Source organism: Malurus melanocephalus, unplaced genomic scaffold, assembly GCF_030028575.1.
Source record: "Malurus melanocephalus ecotype Western Australia unplaced genomic scaffold, MMel_1.1 scaffold_85, whole genome shotgun sequence".
In the NCBI taxonomy this organism is placed as follows: Eukaryota; Metazoa; Chordata; class Aves; order Passeriformes; family Maluridae; genus Malurus; species Malurus melanocephalus.
Window position 1 is genome coordinate 542,369 of NW_026623317.1, and position 10,924 is coordinate 553,292.

Here is a 10,924-nt window from a genome sequence, read left to right on the forward strand (position 1 = left end):
TCCTTCCTTCCTTCCTTCCTTCCTTCCTTCCTTCCTTCCTTCCTTCCTCCTTCCTCTCACTCCTCTTCCTCTCTCTTTCATCTAAACCTCCTTCAGGGAAATGTCCTTATTTGGACAGATGATACAGTTCAACATTTTGGGGTCATGCCCCTGTTGTGGGGATAGTTTTGAAGTTGTTTTTATTATGCACTAAATGAAAATTTGCCTTAAATTTCATTTAAAAGTCTATTTTAAATTGAAAAAAAAAAAAGGTTTCAAATTAATTTGTATTTTTTTCAGGGTACTGATGCAACTCCAGTGAAATGGGACAACCTSCTCATTGACAAAGAAATTTTTCAGACCAAGCTTTCTAAGCACCTATTGTCTCATGTGTTTTCTCAAGATTGAAAGACTTGGATGAGGTCAGAGGGTTTAAAAAAATATCCAAGCAAAGAAAAATCTGAAAATGAAACAAAAAAAATTGTTTTTCTCTTGCTCTATGATGTAAAAAACCCTGTGTTCACATTTGAGCATTAATCAATCCCTTCTACATTGCATGGGATTCAGCCCATTTTAACTTCAGAAGCAGGACTCAGTTCACTGATTAAAGGTCTAAACAAATCAGTATCTGTGTATATAAATAAATGAACTTTTCAGTCAGCACAGGTTTCATTTGGTTGCCCAGATTCCATGAGAAGTATCTCACACTGATGTCTGGAGTTGAAAGTGGGACATTTTCCCCTTTTCTAAAGATTGTTTTCTCCATAGCAGAGGAATAGAGATTACTTCATTYTTTCAATGTATATGCCACCAACTGTGCAATGAAATTCCTTAAATTATGATGAAATTGCTCATTTCCTGAAGTGAACACAACAAACTAACAGGCACAGTAATTTTTAGTAGATTTGGATTCAATTCAATTTTCCAGATGTTCGCCTGCAATCAACCTAGGAACTCAAATCTCAGAACGGTGCTATTCACACAGCAGCTGTTGCAAATTTTTYGTTTGAATCACACCAATCTAAGTGTAGATTTGTTTACAGGCAGCCTCAGTCTTACATGAGGAACTGACTGATTGCATAAAAAAAACCCTCAAAAGTGTTCTTCTGACCATTTACGCAGATTCACTATTATTATATTATGGCTCTTTTTTAAAGTAATTTTTCTTGTGAATTAGTAAATTTAGCTTTTTTTCACCAGTCAGTGAATTCTATTCTTGATTTTTTTATTTTTTTTTTAAAGAGCTCAGGGGGGGTTTTGTTGGTGGTTGTTTTTTGAGTCAGCTTCCTATCAGGAATATGTTGGAAGGAAGTAGCAGAGCAGTCACTGAAGATGTATTTGGAGTGTATTGTCATCAGTATTTGCATAAGCTAACCTGCTTCAAAGAGTATAATTAACAGACCCTCAAAGCAGCAAAGATTAGCAGTGCCTTTATTCAGATCTTGTATAGTTCACACCTTAAATTATCACCCTATACACAATTCAGTGTCCTTTTTCTGATTCACAGGAAAGAGAAAATATCCAGCACTTGTTTTGATAATTTATTCCAGTGTCCAAACTTGTATTTGCCTACTGGTATGTTATAAATACGGGTTTGTTTTGGTTTTTTTTTTTTTTTTTTTTTTATTATGCCTAATTGGTTTTATTGGAGCAGCCATCTAACCTTCCCTAGCTCATACATTTCTTGTAGCTGGAGAACAAAATTATTAATCTGTGTTTACTATTGTGCACACAATTTATGTCTTGCTTCTGCTRCCTAAGAATGGTTCTTCTGGATCTACACTCAGTGGAGAGGAAAGTAGGATGACTTTTGTCATATCTAAATCTACCCCTTGGTTCCTTTGGATTCATCTTCATGTGTCCCCTGGCCACAGGGGACAAAAATCAGACAACCACAACTGGATCATTTTATTTCCACTTGCATGACTAAAATTTTCATCTTCTACCTCTTCAGCTCCTGCCCCAGCCAGAAAAGAACACGCCCAGGTTTCCAAAAATCAAGTTTCCTTTGTGGGGTCAGGTAGACCCTGAATGCTGCCTATAGGAATGCTGCTGTGCTGAGCAAATACTTTCAAGAGGATGTTTGAGGGTGGMTTGTAAAAATGAGGGAGAACAACTTTTACGTGGGYAGAYAGTGATGGGACAAGGGGAAATTATTTTAAACCAAAAATGGAGAGATTTAGGTTACATGTAATAAAGTTCTTTACTTAGAGGGTGATGGGCCACTCACACAGGGTACCCAGAGAAGCTGTGGCTGCCCCTGGATTTCAGGAATTGTCCAAAGTCATGTTGGACAGGGCTTGGAGCAGCCAGGGATCGTGGAAKGTGTCCCTGCCCATGGAAGGGTGGTGAAATAGGATKAACTTTAAGGTCCCTTCCAACCCGAACCATTCTGTGATTGTCTGAAATATCATGGATGGAAATCTGGAGATGGCTGTAGCTGCGGGATTGATGAGTTTGTGATCAAGCTCTCATTTACAAGAAGCTCACTAAAAGTCTAACTAAATGGCTAGCTAAATGACAGCAAGCTTTTTTTTTTTTTTTTTTTTTTTAATAATAAGGCAGAACAATGTCACCTTTTTGTATTTACAAAGAAATTTTCACTGTTAGTGATGTAATCCAAGCAATTAGCGCTGCAAATTCACTAGATGTTAGACACAAGGTAATAAAGGAGATTTAGTGCCAAGAGTTCTAATAAGAGATTAATGAAGCTAGGGTACATTTTTTTTCAAGCTTGCAAAGTTGGTGTTTGACAACATGGTGTGTCTGGTGATATTCTGGTGCAAGTGTCATACTGATTGATAGACAAAAGTAATTTAGCTAGAAYGTGAAGTGCAGAGCCAGGAGGTTTATTGGAAAGGGTTTCATACTGAGAGAAAAGCTCAAGTTACCTGAATTATASGGTATCTTTAATTCATAGTGCTACTGAGCCAAAGGTGTAGGGAATATGGCAGCGAATTATTCAAATTGTTTGAAGTCCTTAATGCTTATACTGCTAAAATACTGTGTTCATAAGGAAGATTAAATTTGTGGGGGTTTTGCTTTTTCAGTGTTGCTTCTTCTAATATCTTTCCAAATTTTCATGTGACTGTTTTGGAGTGTGAATTTAACAGCGGGTATTTAATTTACTCATTCCACCCACTCATGCAAGACCACTCTTTTCCACATTTCAAGGCAATGGACACTGTGTTCTTCTAGAACATCTGAACACAATACCACCTTTTCCTAAAACTTAGTGGAATTATTTCTTTTCTCCCCGAATATTTTCCTGTTTGACAAGTTGTGTTATGGAAGAGCTTATCTGTTACACACTTCCCTCTGCTCTGTGGAACTCCCTGAAGTTTTCTGGACCTCTTTATTTTTTTTTTTTTTTGTTCTGTCCTTCAGGGCTACCATTGATTTAGAAGTTTGTTAACGCAAAAAGTCCTGCTTTTTGAGTGGATGCTCCCAAAACAGGATCCAAATAGGATCATGCACACAAACATGCACACATGCATGTTTATCTGAGAAAACCTTACAGAATAAATTTGCAGCAGTTAGTAACATTCCCCAGTTTCCTCACAAGGGAATTGAGACTAGAGAAGAAACACATGGCAATGAAATAAACCTGATTAATTTTCACACGGAGAAGTTTTCACCACTGAGGGTTTTGGTTTCTGTTGTTATTGTTTTAATTTTTAACACATGCATGTGCATAGAAATAGCTGGAGTCTGATTTAAAAACCACTGGAGTAATTAAATGGAATTAACTTGATGAATGCTATCGTGTGCATCCTGATTGCTGAGTACTGAATTTCTGTCTTCCTTTAATAACTTGGTGAGATAAAGTGATTTTAAACTGAATGTGATACATTCAATTCAGCAGGCAGCAACTGGAGAAACCCAAACTCATCCAACAGATAAAGAAAACTGTGTGGCTTGTGAAATACACAYGTTGAATACAAATCACTTTCTCTTCATTCAAAAAAAGTTGTTTGAGACATCATCAGGGAAGTAACTTTGTTTCATTTCGGTGTGATATAGATGACACACGTACCCAGTTGTGGTTACTGGAGAAGACCAAATAAAGCTGCTAGGATGTGCCAATGCCTCCAAGGAAGAGGGAAGATTTCTGGATTCTGCTCTTCCCCCTCCTTTTCCCCTTCTTCTCATAACCCCTTCTTTCTTCCTCTTCTCTAAATCTCTTCCTGTATTTCCATCATCCGTTTTCCTCACTTTTTCTTACTCTTTAAATTAATCAATTTCTCYTTTCCACCTACATGTTCTATCAGACTAACATCCTTCCTAAAGAACATTCCCACATTTCCTTTTCTTTCCCTTTACCTTCCAGCCCTGCATGTTCTCTTCCTATATTCTGACATTTTTCATGACCCCGCATTGTATTTGTACTTGCATTTTTTGCTGCAGAATGACCATTCCAGTAAAACAAAGTATTATTTTCACAATTGGTATGTTTCTTAGGTAATTAATRTAGCTAAGTACCTCAGAGTGCTATTAGAGTCAGTGTCTCTCTTTCTCCTGATTGATTGGTGAAAATCAATGGAGCTTCCAAAGGATTCAAAAAAAACGTGTAGATGTGGCATCTGGGGACATGGTTTAGTGGTGAGCTTGACAGTGCTGAGCTAATGACTGGACTCGATAATCTTGRAGGGTTTTTCTAACCTAAAGGATCCTGTGATTATATAAATTTTTGACTAAATAGAGCTGTACTAAAACCGCTGCAATTCAAGCTGTTTTGCCTCAAAGATTTGGGGTTTGGCAGAGATTTTCTCTATCCCATCATACTGCTTTTGCCAGACTCTGGGCAAACTTCTTGTGGAAAGCCACAAAAACAGGAATCATGCTTTTTGGAACTCTTTACCCTCTAAATGGTCTGCTGAACATAGACTGAAACCCTGAAAGGTCTTCACCTGTAAGTTTCTAATCACAAGGTCATCAAATTAGTAGGAAGAAACTATTCCCTCTGAGGGTGGGGAGGTTGCCCAGAGAAGCTGTGTCCCCCATCCCTGGAAATTTTCCAGGACAGGTTGGATGGGACTTGGAGCAATCTGGGATAGTGGAAGGTGCCCTTGCCCACACCAGGGGRTGGAATGAGATGATCTTTAAGATCCCATCCAACTCAAACTGCTCTGATTCTATTCTAAACTCATTGAGGTTGCAAGCACTGGACAGTTCCAGTCCCCTCATAGCCACTTCAACATCTAAAACTCACTTTGGGTCATGCTCAAAATCCAAAACATCAAAATCTACCTCAGAATAGAAACCTTGCCAGTTCTGGTGTGCCCTCATTTCAGAAGACTTATATCACATGCAAAAAATTATTATTTTGTCCAGAAGGTTGATATATGCAGTCACCAGCMGCAGCAGCAGCAACTGAGTGGCCAGTGGGTGTAATTTAAGGGCTGAATAGAAAAATCTCAGACATGAATGAAAAACAARCTCTGATATATGTCAGCAGGTCTCAGGGTTTTTTTTAATCAAATTAATATCCTGTTCATTCATTAAAAAAGGTGGTAATATTTTCAGGGTTCCTCAGTGMATAAGTTCACTTGAAAATCAGACAGGGTGGAGGTGTTTAATGAGCAGTTGAAAATTTCAGTCTCCCTCTCTTCCTTGAATAACCATTAAATAATTCAATGTCTCAGTCCCCCCTTGTGAAATAGGGATAGCAGCACTTCRCTGACTGAGTAGGGAGAATGGAAGTTCATAGAATAAATATTATTCTTTAAATATTAATGAGGCATGTAGGCATTTTGAGTCAGCCAAAACCCTGTCATCAGCTGTGAGGTCTAACCCTTCATTGTTAAGTGTTACCAACTTTTTTTCAGGGATTTTTTTTTCAAATGGGACACTATTCCTTTGCACAAAATGACCGCCAACAAAACCTTAGAAAATTATGATTTTTAAAGCTAGTGGCAAAAAATAGAAATTAATCATAATGGTGTTTCAGAAAAGTCTATTTGGTTTTTACAGGAGTATCTTCCATGAGAACTTAGAGCAGAGGGAGACATGCACAATATATTTCTCAGTATTAATAAGTTCTTCTTCTGCTTGCACATAACAAAAGAGATTTTAATCACCATGGTTATCTCTCTCTTTGAAGTGAATATCTCATATTAATCTTTAGACAAAATTGGAACAAATGAAGGTAAAAATCTACAATATAAAAGGACCCTCATATTTCTTATTGAAAACAACAACGACCCTTATTGAAACCATCATATTAAAGCATCCAGTTGTTTGTTTGTTTTTGTTTTTTGGTTTTTTTTTCTTTTTAGCAGGAGCTCCTTATTTTCTGCTCTTGAATAGTATTTCCCTAAATAAAACTGCACCGCACCAAGTGCCATTATGATTTCCAGCATTCATTTCCAGAGGGGCTCCTGCTAGTCCGTAGCTATAACTATGATGAAAAGGGGCTGTGGACAGCCTGTTGCAGTAATGCTACCTCCCCATCCATCAACCCAGCAGATTATATGAGTAGCATCTCCTTAGAATAGAAACTCGGAGATATAATAATCAATGAGACCTGGCATGCTGAGTGCCTACACGGATCCACTGCCATAAAGGATGCCAAATTATTATTGCTTCTCAAAATCTATGGAATTGTAGTCAGCGGGGCTGAGGCCAGGAAGAAAGGCATTAAGGATTGACTGAGTATTTYGGTGATGGCTTCTGTTGTTAGAACACTGTATGCCATTATAGGGTATGGTTTGGAATTTCATGCTAGTTTTATGCTGTGATCTCATAAATCAGGAGCCTTAGGGGCCAAAGCAGGGTCAAAACCAGCTGRCTCCTTTCCACATTGTTTTCTCCTTCCTTGATACAACCTGGTTATTCACAGTATCTGTGTGTGAGATGGATCAGAAAGCTGAGCTCTCTCCCTCTGCTTCTGAAGGCAAATTTCTTGCTTYTGTGTTACTGTTGTTAGAAGCATTGAAGGTTTTTAACCCAGACAGGTTCCTTCCTGCAATRTGGGTGTAGGAAGGACCAAAGGCAGAAAGGAGCAGCTGTTACTCCTTAATCTGGTATTGCAGAGATATTACCTCCAGATATCTCTGATCAAAACCTCAAAGAATGCAGAGTGTGGCAATCAACCCAAGGTCTGATTTGTTCTCTTTCAACTCATTCAGTCTTCAGTGACTCTGCAAGACCAAGGGCAAACAGAATCTCAATTTAGCAATAGCTGCTGGGGGCAGTGACGTGAGATGAGAAAAATCTGGCCATCAGTGGCTTATGTTATGTTAAGCATCTCCAGCTACCCAAATTCTGGAAACAGGATCATGAGGACTGGACAGATCCAGATTAATCAGCAGTATAACATAGATAAGTACATTTACACACTCTTTCACTGATTACATTGTTCCCATGGACAGTTACGTGCGTCATGTGCAACTTATAATAAGCAAGTTATCACAAGTTCAAGATCAGCTCAGACTGTCACACACTTGTAGTATGCTCACAGTTACAGGTGTACCTTGTATTTTGTCCCAGTGCTCCTGAAAACACAGAGATCTGCTTGAACTAAACACAGAGATCTCCTTGAACTAAACACAGAGAACTGCTTGAACTAAACACAGAGATCTCCTTGAACTAAACACAGAGATCTCCTTGAACTAAACAGAGAGAACTGCTTGAACTAAACACAGAGATCTCCTTGAACTAAACACAGAGAACTGCTTGAACTAAACACAGAGATCTCCTTGAACTAAACACAGAGATCTGCTTCTGCTATCTAGACAAAGAGAATGAGAGATTACACAGCTGCACCCAAGAGAACAAAGTTCTGCTAAACCATTCCTTTTACAGATTAACTGTGCTGTCGACCTTTCATGCTTTTGAAACCATTGCACACCTTTATGTACATGAAATAACACCAGAAACAAATTAGGTGATGATCCAAAATTCAGTCCTACCCCAGCATTTTAGTTTGCTTAAAATAACTTTTATSATGATGTAAGTTTATACTAGAGCGGAGGAGATTGAGGGAACACCTCGTTGTGCTTTACAGTTTTCTCATGATGGGAAGCAGAGGGCAGGTGTCCATCCCTCCTCACTGGTGACCCCAAGAAATGGCCTGAAGCTGTGTGAGGGAAGGTTTAAGTCTGATATCAGGATAATGTTCTTCACTCAGAGGGTTTTGGGCACTGGAACAGGCTCCTCAGGGAAGTGGTCACGGCAACAAATCTGAAAGAGCTCAAGAAGAGTTTTGACAACACTCTCAGGCACATGGGGTGACTCCTGGGGTGTCCTGTGCATGTTCAGGAGTTGTACCCACTAATTTYTGTGGGCTCCTTCCAGCTCAGGGTACTCTATGCTTCTATAAAGTTTCCTAAATGGACAGACCCAGCCCTGTTTCAGCAGGACCTGCAGCAAATGCCCCACAGTGCTGAGGGCTGCAGCAATTGGCATTATCAGGCACCCACTCTCCGCAGAGGCTGAGCASGACCTGCAGTGCATTGTCTGCAAAGTGGCTTTCAGACCAACAGCTCATTCACTGACCCACATTGCCTTTCATAAGGAGCAAAATATTAGGAGGCGTTTCACTCCCACCATCTAACATTAGATAAGAATATTTAAAATTCCTAGGAAAGGCTTTTGTTCATAGTCTGAGGTAGGGTTTTGAAATCTTTACAAACTCTCTCTCCAGGGAGGCTGTGTGGAGAGAGCCATCCTTTCAGCTCACCCTTGAATGCACTTTGAACAAGCAGCTGCTTTTACTGTAAGCATGTTATTAATGGTCTCTTTTCAAAAGCAGATATAGTACCCTGGAAAACGTTCTATTGATTTTTTTTCCCTTTCCCTGTCCCTGTTTCAATCACACTCGTTTGAATGGCTTTCATTTTTAGCAACAACAAGAGATTTCTTGGAAGAAAAGTGGTGTCTAGGTGTAGCCTTAAATAAAATCACTGCTCAATTTAAGCTCTGAAAAATACTATTGATATTTTAATAGAAGATTGGAGAACCAATTGCTGGTTCAATAATAGCTACAAGGAGTTTATACATAGGAAACATGCACAGGGATCATTTTATTTCTTTTGCTCTAAGTGTTAACAGAAAACAGCAGCCTAAATCTTGACTCACTGGGTTATTACATGTCAGGGATCTCAGGAACATGGAAATATTTCATTCCAATTTTCTAAGGTGGAAGCGTGCACTGAGATACCTGTGTGCAGAGTGCAGAACATAGAAATGCAAATAATATTGTACCATATATTTCTATATAATAAAATTCATGCAGAGAAATATTACATAATAAATTGTGCACAGCTGGAGGCTCGATTTTGCCTCTGACTTTGGTTACTGCTATTATTAATTGCTTATACCACATAGAGTCAAACATATGTTTTCTTAACTTTTTTTGCTGGGGACCAAAGCAGAAATCATGACCGCTGTTTTGGAAACCTCTAAATTGAGAACATAAAACCCACATTGAATTATGTGCTACAGTAATATTTAGGGAGAGATTGGTGATGTCAATTGCTGTGAGTGAATCTCAGAGTGATTGATATTCATTCCTCATCCCTGGAAGTGTCCAAGGCCAGGACAAGTTTGGACAGGGCTTGGAGTAACCAGGTCTAGTGGAAGGTGTCCCTGTCCATAGCAAGTGATTGGAATGAAATGAGCTTTAAGATCCCTTCAGATCCAAACCACTCTGTGATTCTGTAACTGAGCTCCTGGATATATCAGATGATGTGAGAGGCTCTGCAGGAAAGGACAGGTATCGGGGCTGGTAGAAAGGCAAGATGATAATGTTTTTGGRGTAAGAAGCTTAAGAATATATCATAAATGCACTTATAATTTAATTCCAAAATTTATATAAAAGATTGTATTTAAATAAATAAGCAGATAAAATATATGTACTTAATAGGATATATAAAATAAACAATTATGTATAATTTCAGAAAGAATCCATATAAAAGCTACCCATATAAGGAACAGCTGAGGGAGGTGGGGTTATTTAGCCTGGAGAAAGGAAGGCTCAGGAGTTACCTTGGACCTTCTGTAACTCCCTGACAGGAGGGTGGAGCCAGGTGGGAGTTGTTTGTATCTTCACAGGATACAGGTGACAAGAAAATGGGAAAGGCCCTCAAGCTGTGCCAGGGGAGGTTCAGGCTTCACATCAGGAAGAATTTATTAATGGAAAGACTGGTTAAACATTAGAATGTGCTGCTCAGGGGGGTTTGGAGTCCCCATCCCTGGAGGAAGGACTGGATGTGGCACTCAGTGCCCTGGGCTAAGTGACGAGGCAGAGATTGGACACAGGTTGGGCTCCGTGGTCTTGGAGGTMATTTCCAACCTGAATGATTYTACCATTTTCAGATCTGATATTTTCATCAAACTCCTGTCTTCCAAGGGCTTTTTGAATACTGGGAACTGAAAAATTCCACCTTTATATGAGTGTTATACATTTTCAGACAGTGAAAAGAGAAAATAACTCTCTTGAATACTAGAAGCTGTTGGATATGAGCAGTTCAACTTCTACCTAGTGACTGAGATCCACAATTGGGTTATGCATAAAATTTACACAACTTTGMTCATAAAACCCATTTGTCAATTTTTTTTTTGTTCCCTGAGATCAGTTGTGTTGCACTTAACAGTGAAAATTAAAATTTTCCTTTAGAAACCAAGACACACATATTGGGTATCGGCAAATTGCTTAAAATTCAGACTTGACTGTCTAAACTGTGTTTAGCCAAGAATGTTGATTTGTCCTTTCACATGCAGAAAAAATATCAACCCATTGAAAAAAAGAAAATATTACCTCCATGTACGGCTGTCTTTTTGTTTTCAACTCTTTGCCCATAAAGACTTAGATATTTATCTGATGGCTGCTTGCCTTTTCTGACAGKCTGTGGTTACCAGTGTGAGCCTCGACAAGAGAGCAGTTACATTTTTATTTTAACACTATGTCCTACATAAAAGTTGGCAATAAGAGGAAGTACTC